The sequence below is a fragment of the Bos indicus x Bos taurus genome, chromosome 19, assembly GCF_003369695.1.
Source record: "Bos indicus x Bos taurus breed Angus x Brahman F1 hybrid chromosome 19, Bos_hybrid_MaternalHap_v2.0, whole genome shotgun sequence".
NCBI lineage: Eukaryota > Metazoa > Chordata > Mammalia > Artiodactyla > Bovidae > Bos > Bos indicus x Bos taurus.
In genome coordinates this window covers 22460409-22478915 of record NC_040094.1, presented here as the reverse complement: position 1 = coordinate 22478915, position 18507 = coordinate 22460409, and positions in this window count along the sequence as shown.

Here is an 18507-nt window from a genome sequence, read left to right as displayed (position 1 = left end):
GCAGGAAAAAGAAAAATTAGTAAATAAATGTAAGTGAAAAGACAACCCACAAAATATTTGCAAATCATTTATCTGATAAGGGATTTGTGTTTAGGATATATAATCTAACAACTCAACAATAAAGAGAAAAATAACTCACTGAAAAATTGGCAAAAGACTTGGATAGCTATTTTTCCAAAGAAGATGTACGAATGGCCAATAAGATGAAAAGATGTTCCACATTATTACTCATTAGAAAAATGCAAATGAAAACCACAGTGAAATTGCTAAAAGGTACAGAGTTTCTTTGAAGGATGACAAAAATGTTTCAAAGCTGATTATGGTGATGGTTACGCAACTGTGAATGTACTAAAACCCACTGAATTGTGCACTTTAAATGGGTGAATTATAGGCAGGTGAATTATAAGCCAATAAAACTGTTACCAAACACCCACAATGAGATGCCACTTTCTACCTACCAGGATGGCTAAAAGAGAAAAAATAGACAGTGATAAATGATGACTAATAAGTAGAAAAATGGCAACCCTCATACTGGCTGGTGGGATTGTGAAATGATGCAGTCACTTTGAAAGCTCCTCAAAATGTTAAACAATGTTAAACATGACCAGCAATTCCCCTCTTCGGTATATGCTCAAGAGAAATGAAAACATACTTCCACACAAAAACTTGTACATCAATATTCACAGAAACTCTAATCACAATAGCTAAAAAGTGGAAACAACCTAATTGTGCATGAACTGATGAATGAATAAACAATATGTGGTAAATCCACACAGAGGAATAATATTTAACCATGAAAAGAAAGGAAGTAATGATACATGCTGCAACATGGATGAATCTTGAAACCATCATACAAAGTAAAAGACGTCAGACATAAAAGACCACGTACTGAGTGATTACATTTATAGGAAATGTCCTGAATAAGCAAATCCATAGAGACAGAAAGTAGATGAGTGGTTTTCAGGGGCTGGAGGAAGGGGGAAATAGTGAGTGACTGCTAAGGCACACAGGGTTTCTTTTGGAGTGACAAAAATACCCTAAAATTAGATAGTGATGGTTGTACAACTCGGTGAATATTCTGAAAACCACTGAATTGCACACTGTTTTAAAATATTTATTTATTTGGCTATGCCGAATCTTAGTTGCAGCATGCAAACTCTTAGTGGCAGCATGTGGGATCTAGTTTCCTGACCTGGGATTGAACCTGGGCCCCCAGCACTGTGAGCGTGGAGTCTTAGCCACTGGCCACCAGGGAAGTCCCTGAATTGCATACTTTAAAAGGGCAAATTTTATGTGAATTATATATCAATAAACCTATTATTGAAGTTTTTTTTTTTAATCATTAATATAGTAATGTGATACCATGAATCAGAATAGAATTTAAAAGTCAAATAGTGCACAGGACTCTCATGAAAATATAGGCTATGACTCTGTATATTATAGAATAAGCATCTGAAAATACGGTTAATTTGCACAAGTAAGCCAAAGATAACAGTGTATATAGTAGAAAAGGATGATGAGTGTAGGAAATTGGTTATTTCTGGGCTAGCAAGTTACTTATCTCTATTCTCAGTGTATTGTTTATGAACTTGTTCATATCTGAGCATAAAGCCACCCTTTATTTTTTTATTGTCATTTTCAAACAAATGTGACCTCTCTGGTAAAGAAATAATACTTTTCTAGAAGAAGAACTTTTCAAATTGAAGAATTTTGCTTCTAAAAGCAGACAGAAAATATCAGAACTATGGCAACATCGTTTCTATAGCAATGAAATCTACCTTTCTTTAGCCAAACAAGGCTATAAATCATTCTATTGCCAACTAGATAGGAATCCAAACCTGAAGCTAATGACACATTTCATGCTTGAAGAGAAAGTAAACAAAAGTCCTTTATTGTGTCTTTGTTGTGTTCAACTGCTAAGTTGTGTCTGACTTTTTTCAGCCCCACAGACTGTAGCATGCCAGGCTGCTCTGTCCTTCATCATCTCCTGGAGTTTGCTTAAACTCATGTCCACTCAGTCTATGATGCCGTTAATATCCAACCATCTCATCCTCTGCCTCCCCCTTCTCCTTTGCTTTCAATTTTCCCCAGCATCAGAGTCTTTTCCGATGAGTCAGCTCTTTGCATCAGGCGGCCAAAGAATTGGAGCTACAGCTTCAGCAACAGTGCTTCCAATGAATATTCAGGGTTGATTTCCTTCAGGATGGACTGGTTTGATCTCCTTGCTGTCCAAGGGATTCTCAAGAGTCTTCTCCAGCACCGTAGTTCAGAAGTATCAATTCTTTGGTGCTCAGCCTTCTTTATGGTCCAACTCTCACATCCTTACACGACTACTGGAAAGACCACAGCCTTGACTATACAGATCTTTGTTGGCAAAGTGATGTCTCTGCTTTTTAATACTCTGTCTAGGTTTGTCATAGCTTTTCTTCCAAGGAGCAAGCATCTTTTAATTTCATGGCTGCAGTCATTACCTGCAGTAGTTTGGGAGCCCAAGAAAATATAGTCTGTTGCTGCTTCTGCTGCTGCTAAGTCACTTCAGTTGTGTCTGACTCTGTGCGACCCCATAGACGGCAGCCCACCAGGCTCCCCCATCCCTGGGATTCTCCAGGCAAGAACACTGGAGTGGGTTGCCATTTCCTTCTCCAATGCATGAAACTGAAAAGTCAAAGTGAAGTCATTCAGTCGTGTCCGACTCTTAGCGACCTCATGGATTGCAGCCTACCAGGCTCCTCTGTCCATGGGATTTTCCAGACAAGAGTACTGGAGTGGGGTGCCATTGCCTTCTCCAAAATACAGTCTAGGCTGTTGCAAAAACTCAACAGCATATGATGTGAAAGAACAATTACTGTCATCTGTGCATCCTGGAAGCTATTTCCCATCACAAAGGAAGGAAACGGCTGGTGTGATATGTACAAATCAGCTTTTGACGTATATTTGCTACATATATGAGGGGAAAATGCTCCATGACATTTAATTCTATTTATCACTCCAGATGCATGCTATGGGAAAAGAAACTTTTCATCTATAATACTTATCTTGTGAGAAAATACACGGTGGAGTCGGTACTGATGGAAACCTGGCCGTATGTTTAGCAAAGAAAGGTGTGACGGTAGGAACAAACGGTTGCACTTGAATGCCAATCTTCTGCTTCATTCCCAGAGAACAATCAGCAGACAGCATGCACCCTGACCCTGAATCAGGGATAAAGGGAAGAGTGAAGATTGCAAATATGATCAGGTCACACCATTGAGTGAATGTCTTCTTAGTGAGGAGGAACAAGATTCTGCTTTTCTAAATGGAGGCATGTTGTCTGTTGAAGGAAGGCCCTCCCACACATTTTTTTAAAATAAAGGAAGGGATTTATAGTATTTCTTCCCGACGACGCTCATAATGCCTGCAGAGATATTTCTCTGTTTTCAAGTGGATTATCTCAGCTCTGTGTTCACATTCTTGCAAGGCCTGAACCTGCCACTTCAAGATGCATATAGCAACAAGTTTTAAAAGTTAAGAATAAACCAGCAGAATTTCTTAAGAAGATCCAAACAAGCTGTATGAATTATTTATTGCCACATAACAAATCACTCCAAAGCTTAGCAGTTTAAAACAATAAGCATTTATGATCTCATAATTGCTGTGGGGCAAGAACTTGGGAGCAGGTTAGCTGGGCGACTCTGACTCAGGATTGCTCATGAGGTAGTGGTCAAGTTTTTCACTGGAATAGTAGTTTCAAGGCTTGACTGGGGAAGTATCCATTTCTAAGCTCACTTGGGTGGCTATTGGCAGGACTCAGTCATCCCTGGCTGTGGAGTGGAGATGGCAGTTCATTCACTGCCATGTGTTCCCTGCCACAACCTGCCCCCTCCCCTCCGCAGGGCATCTCACAACAAGGTGGCTGAGAGAAGGCTAACAAGACAGAAGCCAGAGTGTTTTTGTAACCTAATCTCAGAAGTGACGTCCATCCCTTCTGCCCTAATCGCTTTGTAAGAAATGTGTCAGGGGACTTCCCTGGTGGTCTGGTGGTCCACGGGACTTTGAGCTTCCACTTCTGGGGGGCACAGGTTCAGTCCCTGGTCGGGGAACTAAAGATCCCACGTGTCATGTGTGCATACGTGAGTGCTAAGTGGCTTCAGTCAGGTCCAATTCTTTGTGACCTCATGAACTGTAGCCCATCAGGCTCCTCTGTCCATGGGATTCTCCAGGCAAGAGAATACTGGAGAATCCCATGGACAAAGGAGCCTGATGGGCTACGGTCCATGGGGTCACAAAAGAGTTGGATGCTGAGGGGCTAACACTTCACTTCATGGAGACCAAAAGAGGTTTGAATTAGGGTAGTGAGTCTTTTATTGATCTGCTCTACCAGGTATGAGAGACTGTTGTTTGCCCTCCAATATCTATTTCCCTCTTTGTCCTTAGTAACAAAATTCCTATTTATTAACTGGGCACGTGGCTACCTGGAGTAAGGACAACAGTGATCTGTTTTCCTGCAGTTAGATGTGGTCATGTGACTGTTCTGGTCAATGAAGTATAAGCAGTAGTTGGTACAAGCAAAGTAAAGAGTTGGTGTGAGCAATTTTGAGGAAGCAGCCCTATGGGAAAGCAGTGTACCCTTCTATAGGCTTTTGTGTTGGCTAGAACATGCATGTAATGACTGAAACTCCAGCAGCCAAACTGAACCATGAGGTCACCTTGAGAGTAGAATTCATGAACGATGAAACATGAAAGAAGGACACTCTGAGAGTCCACACCAATCCTGGGATGACTATCTTTGGATTTTGTATGTATGGAAGAGAAATAAATTTGCCTTTTTGTTGGAGTCATGCCTACTTTTTCCTGTTACTCCTAACTGATAATGTGACTTGTATGTTCATGTCCAGATCCTAAACATGTACAATTCACATTTAGTCCTGCTATGACCTGAGCTGCAGTTCAGGTCATAGCACTGAATTGCACAATGTCTCTTAAGTACAGGGCAAAAAGCTTTAGCAAACGTTGCCAGGTTCCCGGTGGTAACAGGTGAGGACCTAGGATGGCTGTGTCTTGACTGGCTGTGTCTAGATTATGGGGGTAATTTATAGCGAGCTTGATGCACCTGTTGAACTGCAGAAGCAGAGCCAGGTTAGGACAGGAACTAGACTTTTTTTTCAAATTGTGTCTTCTCATTCATTTCTTTTCCTTTTGACATGTACACACTGCTTTATTTATTTTTGGCTGTGCTGAGTCTTCCTTGCTGCCCACAAGCTTTCTCAGGTTGTGGAGAGTGGGGACTATTCTTTAGCTGCAGTGCACCGGCTTCTCATTGCTGTGGTTCTCTTGTTGCAGAGCACAGGCTCTCGGCACACGGGCTTCAGTAGTTGTGGCACACAGGCTCAGTTGCTCTGTGTGGCATGTGGGATCTTTCCGGGCCAGGAATCAAACCCATGTCCTTTGCTTTGGCAGGCTGATTCTTATCCACTGGACCACCAGGGAAGCCCAGGGCAAGGACTAATGTTTGGGGTTCTCTTCAGGTCACTGAACGAGCGGGAGACTGTTGGACCCGGAGCACTCCTGCCGTCTGCCATGGGTGCTGCCTGAGTCCAAAGCCTGACAGGTTTACGATCTGTAGGTCAAGTGTCTGTCTGACTCAGATATGCAGAGCCAGCAAAGACCTTTAAGAACAGGGAGTGGGAGCTGCCGGGGACAAGGAAGTACAGATAAAAGCAAATCTGTCTTCTGAAAATAGGCAGGGAAAAGACACAAACAAAAAACCCGTATCAAGCACCAACATGGACAGTGTTTGTGTTGTGTGGGTCAATGCCAAACAGAGGCCCCTGGGAAACAAAGGCCATGTCTGTTTTCCTTTCACGGCCTCTGCTCCGCGGTATCAATGACCTTCTCTAGTGAAACCCACACCCAGGCTTATGCCAGGGCTATGCTTAGCTCCCACTCTCCTTTTCATGGCATACCAAGAAATAACTTGCCTCAGGGCATGTGTATAGGGTGTTTCTGGGGCATTTTGTGCCAAGGAGAGCAGTGGAGACTCCAAGATGCCCACCAGTTTCTTAGGCTCAAAGTATCCCTATTGTAAAATGCAAGTCCTGCCTTGTGGGAAAAGCAGGAATTCACCTTAAGGAACAGGAAAGTTTCGGAAGTTTTATAACCTGCCATCAAAATTCTGGATTGTGCACATTTTTTGGAATGCTTCTGAACTAAGCAACTTTACTTTGATAAACTTACTCCACTATCTTCAGACTGTTCTATCCGGGTATACACTGGTTCAAGAATGCCTGTAGATAAAAATACATTCCCAGTGCCAATTATTTTAAAATATATTCCCCCAAACAGGCAGAGACACTTTCACTGGTCCAGAAGGAGTCAGTGTGGGAGGCTCAGTGTGGATTGCAAAGTGTTTGGGTCTTCAAGTCAGGCAGATCTTCTTTGAGATCAAGACTCTCATGATGGAGTCCAAAGATATGATCCATAGTTATGGAACAAAAAATGAAGAAGGAGTACACATATTACTTAATTACCAAGATGATCAGCTGAGGAGTTATAAATATTGATAAAACCTTATCGGGTTGCTGTATAACACAGGGAACTCTGCCCGGTGCTCTGTGATGACCTAGAGGAGTGAGATGAGGGGTGAGGGAGGGCCAAGAGGGAAGCAATATACATGTACTTATGGGCTGATACATGTTGCTATATGGCAGAAACCAGCACAATATTGTAAAGCAATTATCCTCCAATTAAAAATAAATTTAAAAATAAACGAATAAAAACTTGCACTCCTAAAAAGAAACTTTAGCAGGAAGCAACTGGGGAGATGAAAAGGAAATGTTAGTGCACTAAATCCTTCTCTGTCACAACAGGAGGTCAATTAATAAACCAAGAAATGATGGTATACATGCATTGTTGGTGGGAATGTAAACTGGTGCAGCTGCTATGGAAAGCAGTATGAAGGTTCCTTAAAAAACTGAAAATTGAGGGACTTCCTTGGTGGTCCAGTGGTTAAGAGCCTATGTTTCCAATGCAGGGGGTGCCTGTTAGATCCCTGGTCAGGGCTAAGATCCCACATGCCTAGTGGCCAAAAAACCAAAACATAAAACAGAAACAGTATTGTGACAAATTCACTAAACACCTTAAAAATGGTCCACATTAAAACAAAAATCTTTAAAAAACTAAACACTGAGTTACATGAAAGTGAAAGTGAAGTCGCTCGGTTGTGTCTGACTCTGCGACCCAGTGGACTGTAGCCCACCAGGTTCCTCCGTCCATGGGATTCTCCAGGCAAGTACACCGGAGTGGGTTGCCATTTCCTTCTCCAGGGTATCTTCCCGACCCAGGGATCGAACCCAGGTCTCCCGCATTGCAGGCAGACGCTTTAACCTCTGAGCCACCAGGGAAGTCCAAAACTAAACGTTAAAAATTGAGTTACATACGATCCTGCAATTCCACTTCTGGACATACATCCAGAGAAAACTCTAATTCAAAAAGTTGCATGCACTTTTTACAACAGCATTTTTTTTTATAGCAGCACTATTTACAACAGCCAAGACATGGAAGTAACCTAAACATCCATTAACATGAATGGATGGATAAAGAAGATGTGGTATATATATGGTTGGGTGGAATATTACTCAGCCATAAAAAAGAATTAAATCATGTCATTTGCAACAATGTGGATGGATCTAGAGATGATCATACTAAATGAAGTAAGTCAGAGAAAGACAAATACATGACATCACTTATATGTGAAATCTAACATATGATACAAATGAACTTATTTACAAATCAGAAACAGACTCATGGCATAGAAAACAAATTTATGGTTACCAAAGGGAAAGTGGGGAGATAAATCAGGAGTTTGGGATTGGCAGATGCAAGCTACTGTGTATAAAATAAACAGTAAGATCCTACTGTTATAGCACATGAAACTATATTCAGTGTCTTGTAATAAACTATAATAGAAAATAATTTTTTAAAAAGAAATGCTGGTATTTTTTGGCAAAAATGTATGATATGCTATGATGCACTGTTCTAGGTATTTTATATTCAAATAATATAAAAAATATTTTATACAGATAAAAAATATTAAATAAAAAAATCACTGTCTTCATTATTCTATACTAATAAGTCTGTTGGTTAAAGACAGCAACACTACCAAAAGAGACAGCAAAAGTCTGAAAAGAGTTGCTTTGAGGAGTGGATTTACGATATGCATGTACACACACATTCTTGGATATAAAATTTTTTAAATTATCAACAAAATGTTCTACTACCTACTAGCTATGTATTCTTGAATAGATTAAACCCCCCAGGTCTCTGTTCTTTTTGTCCAGAAATTGGGAATAATGATGATTTAATTACAGGAATACCTAATATAAAGCAGCCAGGAAAATGTCAGTCCGCTTCCCTCTGTCTCCCATGTAATATTTTGTAGCTCAAGGTCTTCAGGCTAAGAAGTGACATCCATTCTTGGGTCTGGCTGGCCTGAGAAAGCCGCATGAGTTTTCTCTGCCTGCGTCTGTCCATCTGACATAAAGCTTCTCATCTTCAGTTTCTCCATGCACTACAAGAGCAGGCTGTCCGTTGGTGAAAACTGAGCATCTCAAAAGAACACTGGCCACATATTAACATGCTTTTCGCTTGAATGATGCTATGCAGTCATTGATGTCATGTTTACTGCTCACTTAGGGACCGCTTGGGAAAATCTGTTGTCCTGACTGTATTATTGCCTCAGAACTTTCATAGTTGGGCCTCATGATGTAAGGGAGAGAACAATTATGAATTCAAGAGAGGGAGAGAGAGAGATCACTGTCTGGGATCAGGAAGTAATTAGTAGAAAAGCACTAAAGATGTCAGCACAACAGAGCAAGGGGGATCGCTGACGTCTAACCTGCCTGGAATGTGATCCTCTGTGTGTCTACACATCTACACAGACGGCTATACCTGCAGGTAGCTTCTGTGATGTGTGAGTGGGTAGGCGGGGCAGGGGAGGGGGAGAGGAGATTAAGGGTAGGGTGCATGCTCAGTCACTCTGCTGTGTCCAACTTTTTGCAACCCCTAGACTCTAGCCTGACAGGCTCCTCTGGCCATGGAATTTTCCAGGCAAGAATACTGGAGTGGGTTTCCATTTCCTACTAGACAGGATCTTCCCAATTCAGGGATCAAACCCATGTCTCTTGCATCTTTGGCATTGGCAGGCAGATTCTTTAACCACTGTGCCACCTAGGAAGCCCTCAGGGATAGGGTACAGGTAGTGATGTTCTGGTAAAGAACACCAGTCCTGGAGAGAAGAGCCCTGATTTGTAATGGTTGTTAATTTCACTGGTGTAACTGCTCCCAGTGGGGCCAGTTTCAGGCTACCAAGTTGAAGTCATTGAATGCAGAGTTGAGAAGAAAAGCGCAGTGTCAGCTCTGGTAGTTGGTACTAGCAGTTCCAGCACATTGCTGGCTGCAGGTTTCCAGAACAATCTCTTTCAGAAACAAAAAAAGCTCCTTGCACTCATCTGCTTCTAAAGTTGTGGATATTGCTTTGCCTTTTATTACCAAATCCAATCCGTACATCCCAAACAGAATTGTTCATTCAACCCTTGTTGATTATTTAATCCTTTGTAAAGTTCATGGCTCATCACAACTCACAGAAATTCTGGAACTGGAGTTTTGCTTGGTTGGGTTTTTTTCTCCAAAATCTAACACAATGGTTGGCAAGAGCATTTGTTTATTCAGAAATCAGCCAACAGGATGCTACAGGTCTGTGAGTTCACCTAAAGATTTGGCGAACTTCCACAGGTCAAGGAAAGCTCTGAGCAGGCAAGAGGGGGCTCCCTGACTTCAGGTGCCCCCACAGTTACAATTCTTTGGAAATTAGGAGGCTATCTGGTTTTTGGCACGTGTATGAACCTCTTCCTCATCCCACAGGAAACACTCTCTCATTAGTCTCTAGGGAAACATCCCTTTGAAACTCTGCCCCACCTCCTTCCTCCCTGAAATCTGTATCCGGGAGCCAGACAGCACTAGATCCGAGCCCTATGGAGCCCAAATGTTTATATACTTGGGGCCCTTCTTTAAGGAAAAGAATATAAAGTTACAACTATAAAGCTACTGAGGTCAAGGCCTTATAGAATGAGCCCGTACAAATGAGGGTCTCTTGCAGAAGCATCCCTAACTTCCAGTAAATATGTCCCTGGAGCCAGACTACACTCAGAAGGAAATTGGATGTTTGCCTGGTGTGGGTGAGGGGTGGAATGCCCTGAATTTTTCCCTTTTGGTTGAAGAGGAAGCTCCAGGCCCCTGTTTCTGCTTAAAACTCTGCCTTCGAGCCTGACACTGGAAGACACTATCCAACTTATTAGGAAACCATTTTATTCTGCATCACTCATGCTGGATCACATGGCTTCTTCCCACTGCTTGATACAGAATACCCCAATTATGCTTGTAACAGGCAGAGATCAGCCCCACTAGTCCAAGGAAATTTCTTCTCTCCCCAGTGGCTCAGATGGTAAAGAACCTGCCTGAAATGCAGGAGACCCAAGTTCGATCCTTGGGTCTGGAAGATCCCCTGGAGAAGAAAATGGCAACCCACTCCAGTATTCTTGCCTGGAAAATCCCATGGACAAAGGAGCCTGGTGGGCTACAGTCCATAGGGTCGCAAAGAGTTAGACACAACTGAGCAACTTCACTTCCACTTTTCTTTCTGTCAACCTCTGGCAAAGTCTAACTTCAGGATCACTGTGGATGAGAAGGGACCTCTAGTGGTCAATCTCAAAGGTCACATCGCTGCTCCCTTCTACCTGTTCTCTGAAAGGTGTTCTGAACCGTCAGCTCTGGGTTGCCAGTCTAAGAAGTGGAGGGAGGAAAATACAAGATGCAGTTCAGTTTAGTTCAGTTGCTCAGTCGTGTCTGACTCTTTGCAACCCCATGGACTGCAGCACACCAGGCCTCCCTGTCCATCACCAACTCCCAGAACTTGCTCAAACTCATGTTCATTGAGTGAGTGATGCCATCCAACCATCTCATCCTCTGTCGTCCTGTTTTCCTCCTGCCTTCAATCTTTCCCAGCATCAGGGTCTTTTCTAATGAGTCAGTTCTTCGCATCAGGTGGCCAAAGTATTGGAGTTTCAGCTTCAGCATCAGTTCTTCCAATGAATATTCAGGACTGATTTTCTTTAGGATGGACTGGTTTGATCTCCTTGCTGTCCAAGGGACTCTCAAGAGTCTTTTCCAACACCACAGTTCAAAAGCATCAGTTCTTTGGCACTTAGCTTTCTTTATGGATACATGATAGATGAGAGGAATTGGGGTTCTTTGGTAGCTCAGAAGTGAAGAATCTGCCTGCCAATGCAGGAGACGTGAGTTTGATCCCTGGGTGGGGAAGATCCCCTGGAAGAAGGAAATGGCACCCCACTTCCAGTATTCTTGCCTGGGAAATCCCATGGATAGAGGAGCTACAGTCTAAGGGGTCGCAAAGAGTCAGACACAACTTAGCGACTAAATAACAACAACAAGAGGAATTTGGGGTTTTGATATAGGTAGGTTGTGGAGGATGGGATGGCTGTGCCACTGCATGGCACATAGAAGATGTAGTGGAAGGACTTCCCTGGCGGTCCAGTGGCTAAGACTCTGCTTCCACTGCAGAGGGTGTGGGTTAGTTGAGAAACTAAGATCTTGCATGCTATGGCCAAAAAAAGAAAATGTAGTGGATATTTTTTCTGTATACTTGTACACGTAATCTACCCATCTCCTAGAATGTTTGGACCCAGTGCTGTGCCAGGGAATGAAGGGAGGGCAGGGGCTGAAGGGACGTAGGGCAAGCAGAAATGCAATTTCAGCCCAAAGTCATAGATGTTGTGCATTTTGAAAGCAGAACATAGTCCTATGAAAGAGCACAGTTTAATATTTTATTAAAATCATGACTCTTGAGAAGCTAATTGAAAGAGCAGAGACTGCTTGTCTGCAGAGATCATGCACTCTTAACTGCTCTTAGTCTCTAAATAGGCATAACAGGAGAAGCCCTGCCAGTGTTGGCAGGAGGTATCTGGTGAAGTACTATCTTTAGAGGTGCAGCAGTACCTCTCATGGGATGGAGATCTCTTCTGACTCTGAGGTTCCTTACTGGAAACCCACTTGCCTATAAATACAAGCCACATTTCCCAATACATTCTTTTTCAGTAATAAAGTTGATATTTTGGTAAATAAATAAATAAAAGCAGAGACTATCTCCCCAGAAAAATACCCACATGCACTTTCACACACACACATGTTTTTGCCTAAAATTCAGGGACTTAACAAGCACTCTAAAACTCATCCCTAGTGGGTCAAGAAGCCAAGTTGGGAATTCCCTGGTGGTCCAGTGGTCCACTCTGCACTTTCACTGCTGAGTCTGGGGTTCCATCCCTGGTCAGGAAATTAAGATCCCATAAGCCACGAAACACAGCCAAAAAACACCCCAAACAAAACAAAAAAGCAAAGAAGCAGTGTAAAGAAACTCTGAAGCAAGACACTGGGAAAAGGAACCTTGTGGCAGCGAGGAATCCTGAGTGGATTCTAACCCCGTGTCACTTTGGACAAGTCGCTTTATGTCTCTGAACTTCACTTCCTCACCTATTAAAAAACAGGAGGATTAGCCAGAAATAGAGTTGCCCAATTAAAGACAGAATACCTAATTAAATCTGAATTTCAGATACACATGATTTTTTTTTAGTGTAAGCATATTCCAAACATTGGCTTTGTCATAAATTAACAGATGGCAGTTGCACAAGACATACTTATACTAAAAAATTATTTGTTACTTACCTGAAATTCAAATGCAGTAGCTGTCTTGGATCTTTATTTGCTAAATGTGGCAACCCAGGCAGCCTTTCAGGTCTTAATTTAAGGTCTAAGATTCTCGGTGGTGAAGGAATGTAATAAAGGATGAGAAGTTAGAGGATCACTAATCACTGTTTAGAAGCTGGAAATTCTGAAGTTCCATGACCCGTTTTAAGCAGTTTGGTAAATACTGTGTCGAATTCTGGATGAAAAAGCACCACGTTGGGTCCCTGAGTGGCTCAAAGAACCACTCTATCATTGCAAGGCAAGATTTCTCATTTTTCTGTTACATTAAAGCCCTCAGTGGTATTCGCAGCGACCTGGCCTGACCCTGCTGACCTGTGACCCTCCTGCCATTTGCTGAGCTGCTGCCTCTGTTGCATCAAGCTTGGTGACAGCAGATGCGGATGCAGCTCGAAGGCCTTTGGGGATGGGATGGTCAGCACCCAGCTGCGCTGCACCTCATCTTCCCTCCTGGTTGTTTTCCTCCCTGTTCTCCATCCCCACATGACAGGAAGTACTGAGAGGTCTGTGCCCCCGCAGGGTCAGTTTCCCCCAGGGCAGACCTGTGTACACATTCTCTTCTGGGCCAGAGCACTCAATTCATCTCCAAGTGAGCACCCTGCCCCTTTTTCCCCTTCTCCTCCCCTCCTTCCTTGCTCCTTCCTCCCATCTTTTCTTCCTTCCCTCCTTCCTTCTTTAACTGTTTCTTTTTTTCCTTTAAAAAAATTTTTTTTAATTTTTAGTTGGAGGATAATGACTTACAATATTGCGACAGTTTCTGCCATGCATCAACATGAATTAGCCATAGGTATGCATATGTCCCCTCCCTCTTGAACCTCCCTCCCACTACTTTTTTTTTTTTTTTTTACTTTTTGGTCACGCTGTATGGCATGTAGAATCTTAGTTCCCCAACCAGGGATTGAACCCACATCCCTTGCACTGGGAGCATGGAGTCTTAGCCACAGGACCACCAGGGAATTCACACTACTGTTTCTTGAGTACCCACCAAGCACTAAGCACTGTTGCTGCTGCTGCTAAGTTGCTTCAATCGTGTCCGACTCTGCTCGACCCCATAGTCGGCAGCCCACCAGGCTCCCCCGTCCCTGGGATTCTCCAGGCAAGAACACTGGAGTGGGTTGCCGTTTCTTTCTCCAATGCATGAAAGTAAAAAGTGAAAGTGAAGTCGCTCTGTCGTGCATGACTCTTAGCAACCCCATGGACTGCAGCCTTCCAGGCTCCTCCGTCCATGGGATTTTCCAGGCAAAAGTACTGGAGTGGGGCGCCATTGCCTTCTCCACTAAGCACTGTACTAGGCACTTATCCTGAGCTAAGGCACTCCCACCTTCATCACCCTCATCGATGCTTAGTCTCAAAGGCCATGGTTCTCAAAATGAGACCCCTGAACCGCGGTGTCAGTCACCCTGGAGCTTGTTAAATATGAGATTCCTGATGAAGGAAAGGTGGCCGGAGACTCCCCAGGTGCTTTTCGGAGCTCACTTAGCTTAGACCCCGATGGCTGCCCGATCTTGGACACCCTCCTCTGCCCGGAGTACGGAAGTCTGATGTGGAGTGAGTTGTTTCTACTCCTGGAAATTTCCACATTCGAGGTTGCCTGTCTTTTCTCCCTCTGGGCCTGAGCTACTTGCAGAGGACATGGAATACTGGACTCTGTTAATAGTCCAACCAGCTGAACTACTTAGGCTTAATGGTTAACTATTAAGCTTAACTTCTAAGGGCTGAATGATTTCTTCTTGCTTGTTAGTCCTAGGAAAGAAAGAAGAATGTTCCAGGGACAACGTACATAGCCCTGGGCAAATTATATCACTTCTTTGACTCTCCAGAAGGGGTGCCATGATACCATTTTTTAATCTGAAAAAGCACCGTAACTGGTTTCTGACCATAGTTACCTTTCCCCTCTAGAATGGAAGAGCCGAGAAGATCAGGAGCTTCTTTGTATCATCCAGGGTACCCATCTAATGCTGTGCAGTTAAGGGGGTACCATTCATTTTATAGACATCATTAATTTGTAGTTATTAAAACAGTTCTCCACAGTGGCAGTTGAGTGACTTGAAAGCCAAGTCTTACTAAATCGTAACAAAGAAACCCATCTTGGTTTGGATGGGACAGGCATCCCCAAGGCTTAGAGTACTCAGCATATAGTGGACACTCAGTAAAGTCTGCAAAATACTTTCCTTCAACATTTCAGTTATGAAACTCTGAGGGACTTCCCTGGTGGTCCAGTGGTTAAGACTCTGCCTTCCACTGCAGGGGATGTGGGTTCAATGCCTGGTTGGGGAACTAGGATCCCACATGCCACAGGGCAACTAAGCCCACGAGCACACACACAAATAAATATTGGGAAAAAAGAAAATGTTAAACATACAGAAGAGCTGAAAGGAAGAATAGTACAATGAAGATCTATATACCCCAACCTGGACTCTAGATTCAATAAATGTTAACATTTTGCTGTATTTGTTGTGTGTGTGTGTCTTTATTTATTTTTGCTGAATCATTTGAAAATTAGCTGCAGTCATCATGACACTTAACTCATAAATATTTCAGCAGACATCTCTTAAGAATGAGGACAGTCTCCTATATAACCACCATAGCATTATCACATCCAAGAGTAAATTAACCATTATTTCCCAATGTCATCTAATACCCAGTTCTAGAGGTTAATGTTATTACCTTTCTCACATCCCTTTGGCCTGCCTAGAGGTCACCTGCAAACAGTTCCCATATGGCCAGTGACTTTCTGTCTGCCTGGACATTCACAACCAGACCAGGAGAGTGCACTGTACCTTTACAGAGTGGGTTGAAAGCGCTGGAGAGCCAACACCAAGAATGCCCCTTAACCAATGATAGAGTAAAGTTGGTGGATAAATACTCAAGCTTCCTCTCCTTCAGTTCAGCTCAGTTCAGTCGCTCAGTCGTGTCCGACTCTTTGCGACCCCATGAATCGCAGCACGCCACGTCTCCCTGTCCATCACCAACTCCCAGAGTTCACCCAAACTCACGTCCATCGAGTCAGTGATGCCATCCAGCCATCTCATCCTCTGTCGTCCACTTCTCCTGCCCCCAATCCCTCCCAGCATCAGGGTCTTTTCCAATGACTCAACTCTTCGCATGAGGTGGTCAAAGTATTGGAGTTTCAGCTTCAACATCAGTCCTTCCAATGAACACCCAGGACTGGTCTCCTTTAGGATGGACTGGCTGGATCTCCTTGCAGCCCAAGGGACTCGCAAGAGTCTTCTCCAGCACCACAGGTCAAAAGCATCAATTCTTCGGTGCTCAGCTTTCTTCATAGTCCAACTCTCACATCCATGCATGACCATTGGAAAAACCATAGCCTTGACTAGACGGACCTTTGTTGGCAAAGTAATGTCTCTACTTTTTAATATGCTATCTAGGTTGGTCATAATTTTCCTTCCAGGGAGTAAGCGTCTTTTAATTTCATGGCTGCAATCACCATATGCGGTGATTTTGGAGCCCTAAAAAACAAAGTCTGACACTGTTTGTATTGTTTCCCCATCTATTTCCCATGAAGTGATGGGACCAGATACCATGATCTTAGTTTTCTGAATGTTGAGCTTTAAGCCAACTTTTTCACTCTCCTCTTTCACTTTCATCAAGAGGCTTTTTAGTTCCTCTTCACTTTCTGCCATAAAGGTGGTGTCATCTGCATATCTGAGGTGATCGATATTTCTCTCAGCAATCTTGATTCCAGCTTGTGCTTCTTCCAGCCCAGCGTTTCTCATGATGTACTCTGAGAGGATTCTGAGGTGTGTTCCCTAGAGCTTGTCATAGGGTCCGTAGCAAGAGTTGACCACAGTAACCTGTTCATTAACACATCCTTTATTTGTTTTCTTTCCTTTCTCATCTCACTTCCATTCTGTGCTTCCTAAGATCACCTTGAAGTAAACTAATTGCATGCAAAGTTTTATCTTCAGTTCTGCTTTGGAGGGACCCAGAACCAAGACATCAATTCTCTGTTAAGTTCTAAATGATAATAGTAAAACCCAGTGCCCTCAGATCCATACAGAAACAAACTCAACACCTGCTTCAAGACTTCCCTCGTGGTCCAGTGAGTAAAGACTCAATGCTCCCAATGCAGGAGGCCCTGGTTCTCTCCCTGGTCAGGGAACTAGATCCAACATGCCACAACTCAAGATCTCGCATGCTGCAGCTAAGACCTGGCACAGCCAAATAAATAAACATATAAAACCTGCTTAGACAGTGCTTGCAACCCAGCCAACAGGAAACGCTCTTAGTTGTGATTCTTACTGAAACAATGCTACAGCGTGGCTGTGTTTATCACACCTTGCCCAGACTATGTTAATAATAATAGTAGCTACTGCTTAATAAGAGCTTATTGTGGAGCTGCTTCAAATGCTTTGTCTCATGTAATCCTCAAATGACCCTGTAGGGAGGACACTATTATTAACCACATCATATTGACAAAGAACCTAAGGCCCATAGAAGTAAAATAACTTTATAAAGTCACACAGCTAGCAAGCAGCAGGTCTCTGATGTTCTTAACCAATGTTTTAAAAATGTACAGGGAACCATAAATATTTTTTTATTCTATTCTTGCATGAATGGGAACAATAGTACTTGCCAGATAAAATTCATGTTGGAACAACACCATAAATGAGTTTTTTGTTGTTGTTTTTTTAATTTTGTGGCCATGCTGGGTCTTCATTGCTGCACTGGATTTTCTCTAGTTGTGGCAAGTGGAGGCTACTCTTTAGTTGCAGTGTTCAGGCTTCTCTTTGCAGTGGCTTCTTTTGTTGCGGAGCACAGGTTCTAGGGCATGGGGCTTCAGTAGTTGTGGCGAATGGGCTTAGCTGCTCTGGAGCGTGTGGGATCCTCCCTGAGCAGGGATTGAACCCATGCCTCCTGCACTGGCAGGTGGATTCTTTACCACTGAGCCATCAAGGAAGCCCTCTAAATATGTGTATTTCTTAAAACTTTATTTTATCGAAGTGTAGTTGATTTACAATGTTGTATTAATTTCTGCTGTACAGAAAAGTGATTCAGTTATAGATAAAAATACATTCTTTTTCATACTCTTTTCCATTATGGTTTATCACAGGATTTTGAATATAGCTCCCTGTACTATACAGTGGGACCTTGTTCCTTATACATAATAGTTTGCATCTGCTAATCCCAAACCCCCAGTCCAGCCTCCCCCCGACCCTTGGCAGCCACAAGCTTGTTCTCTGTGAGTTTCTTTCTGTTTTGCAGATAAGTTCATCTGCATTATATTTTAGATTCTGCATTTAAGTGAGATCAGAAACATACATATTTTTTCATAAATATGTGAATTTTATTATAAACACATAAACATGAATTTCACTAATTATATAATAAAATTATAAAAATGCACAATTGCTTGCTTTTATGTCAAATTTTATAATACATGAGAATAAAATCAGGCATTTAATTTTAATTATTATTTATGTAGGTACTAACAGAAGAAAAAGTACAACTATATTAAATTTTAAAATCATTTTCGTTTTAAACTTTCTGAAATGAATTCTTGACTTTATTATCACCCTAATTAGTTTCCATATGTGAATCAAACAGAAATGAAATGAGAAAGCCTTTTTGATATTTGGCAAAACTAATACAATTATGTAAAGTTTAAAAATAAAATAAAATTAAAAAAAAAAAAGAGAAAGCCTTAAGTTTGCTAGATAACTTACAGAAATTGTT